The sequence below is a fragment of the Artibeus jamaicensis genome, unplaced genomic scaffold, assembly GCF_021234435.1.
Source record: "Artibeus jamaicensis isolate MK-2021 breed Jamaican fruit bat unplaced genomic scaffold, CSHL_Jam_final contig_2170, whole genome shotgun sequence".
Lineage (NCBI taxonomy): Eukaryota > Metazoa > Chordata > Mammalia > Chiroptera > Phyllostomidae > Artibeus > Artibeus jamaicensis.
The window spans coordinates 4,373,778-4,376,300 of NW_026521445.1; the positions used below are offsets into that span (position 1 = coordinate 4,373,778).

Here is a 2,523-nt window from a genome sequence, read left to right on the forward strand (position 1 = left end):
ATTCGTTTATTATTTTTTTTGAGAAGGGAAATGAGGGAGGGAGGGAGGGAGACAAACACTGATGTGAGAGAGAAACATCCATCCGTTGCCTCTTGCACACACCCTGATGGGGGGTTAGAGCTGCACCCCAGGCATGTGCCCTGACCGGGAATTGACCCCACGACCTTTGGCTTTACAGTACCAAGCCCAACCAACTGAGCCACACCAGTCAGGGCTGATCTTATCTTCCTTCTAAAATAAATGAGGAAGCTGAGGGCCGGAGGGTCACTGACTCCCAAGGTCACGCACTGATTGGTGAAGGGTCTGATGCCCTAAGCCAGGTTTCCTGACTCTCGGCCCAGCATACTTCCTATGCCACCTGGGCGAGACCCAGACCCCAGGTGAACTGGGGCTGCAAACGCTCCAGACAGGTACAGCGGAAGGCCAGACAGCTCCCAGGAGACTCACAGGGGAAAATTAGAGAGAATCTGCTCACCAGCTACTGGTCGGCCATGGGATGGGGGGACTGGGGACCAGACAGAGAGGGAGTGGGGAGGTGGACAGATGAGAAAGGTGGCATGTTCCTTCACTGCCCCCAGGAAGCGCCTAGATGGAGGAGGGAAGGACGAGAAAGCATAAAACAAGGACTGCAGACTTTCCAAGCACAAGGCCAGCTGGCTTCCCGAATGAATGGCCGGCACCGTGCATTTGGCAGCGGGGAGATAGGACGTGCAGATGGATGGGCCAGAGAGACGAGTGTCAGGAGCAGGCTCTGTCTGAGAAGCTTCCAGAAGAGATGAGGTCTGAGTAGAAGAAAGAGCCAAAGAACCTCGGGGAGGACCAGGAAGGGACAAAGAGGGTTGTGGTCCTGTGGTCTCTCTGGAGCCCGAGGTCCCTGCAGTCATGGGGTGGAAAGGAACATGGACTTAATTTTTTTGGTCCTCTCTCCCTTCCTTTCTTGCTTCCACTTTTTCTTTTAATCAACAAATATGTGCTAAGAACTTACCACGGGCTAGGCACTGGGGATAGAGCAATAAAAGACAAGGTCCCCTGGACCTTGCATTCTAGTCAGGAGAAACGGAAAACAGCTAAATTAAACACAGCCGACCTCCTCATTCTCAGAGGTCAGATTTGCAAACTCACCTACTTGGTAGAACTTTCAGAGTCGTGTGGAAACAGAGCCAAGTTGTGAATAATTTGAGTCACCTGATGCGCTCACTCCCAGGTGAGATGGAACCGTCTTGCTCAGCTCTCATGTTATAAACAAGCCTCCTTCCTGGGGCCCGTTGGCTGCCACTTTTTAAACCTTTGCTGAAGTGAGGTCTGTCCTGTAGGCGCAGGAAGGCTGTGAAGTGCCCCACAGAGAGGAGACCAGTGTTAGATGAACTCCACTCAGGCATGAGTGCTGTTGGCTATGGGGTCAACGTTAATGAATCAGCAAAATATGTTAAACTTTAAACAGAAACACACATAAAGCCAGGGTAGGTACTGATGGGTGGGTGAAAGGCTGCAGCCAGGGGCTCATAGGTATCTATACTCGTGTTTCCCCCAGGGCTCAATATTTGCTAATTCGATGTTTACAGCAACTTTCTAGAACATAATTACCTTAATTAATGAGCTAGGACTATACTTTTATTAATTATAGGAGCTGGACGTGGCGGGGCCTCTGTGTTAGTGGCGCAGGTGAAAGAGACAGGTGGGCCGTGGACAGTGGGCGGTGAGGAAGGGCGTCATGCCTCAGTTTCTTTCCAGTGCCCTATTCAAGAGGGATGGCGAGAAGTAGGGTGGTGACTAGGGACAAAGGTGGGTTTAAGATCTGAAGACCCAAATGTGTTTATATGTCGAAGGATGGATAAGTGGACAGAGACAGGTGACAGTCCTGAGGACCAAGTCACGGGACAAGGGAGGGGATGAGCCTGGAGCACGTGTGGAAGGTCAAGGAGCAAGGACAATCGGCACACACTCCAGTTTAGATGACGGGCAGGGAATGGGGCCTCCAAACCAAGGTTACCTCACTCAGCTGCCCCACAGGCCAGTGAGGTCACACACACACAAAACCAAAACCAAAAACAAACATCCCCCACCCCGCAAAAACCTTCATCTTTTTCATGAGTTAGTTCCCAGAGCATTCCTTTTTCTCAATTACCCTTTCACCTCCCAGCAAGTGCAAAGCCATTGCTGAACTTCGGTGGCAGCCTATCAGGTCACTGGCCACCAGCTGGGTCCAGCTCTCCAGGTGACGCTGGCCAGAGGGCAGGGTAGTCCTGCATTGTGCCCCTTGTCGCTGTTACCTGACCTAGGAGATCCGGTTGCCCCAGGATAGTGTTCACTACTCTGTCCCGGGCCATGTGATGCCGTCAAGGGAGGAGCCTGGATGTAAATTATTAAGGAAACCTCAGGTTCTCAACAACTCCCTGGTGATTCAGAGATGCCAAGAAACCTGAGAGGAGTCAGCCCTTAGGCTGCACCGGCTGGGATTGAGCCATTCAGTGATTGAAACCTAAAGTCTGGGGGCTCACCAGGACCCCATGTTAAAAGCCCTCT

The 2,523-nt window shown here is 51.8% G+C and overlaps 1 long non-coding RNA gene across 1 annotated transcript; it reads right to left on the minus strand.

Moving 5' to 3' along the window:
* Nucleotides 1–599: 599 nt before the first annotated feature.
* LOC128626391 (uncharacterized) lies at nt 600–2,283 on the minus strand. Its single transcript, XR_008390330.1, has 3 exons — nt 2,126–2,283; nt 1,186–1,324; nt 600–874 (listed from the first exon to the last, which is right to left on the minus strand). It is a non-coding gene; the product is annotated as an uncharacterized LOC128626391 (long non-coding RNA).
* Nucleotides 2,284–2,523: the final 240 nt, after the last annotated feature.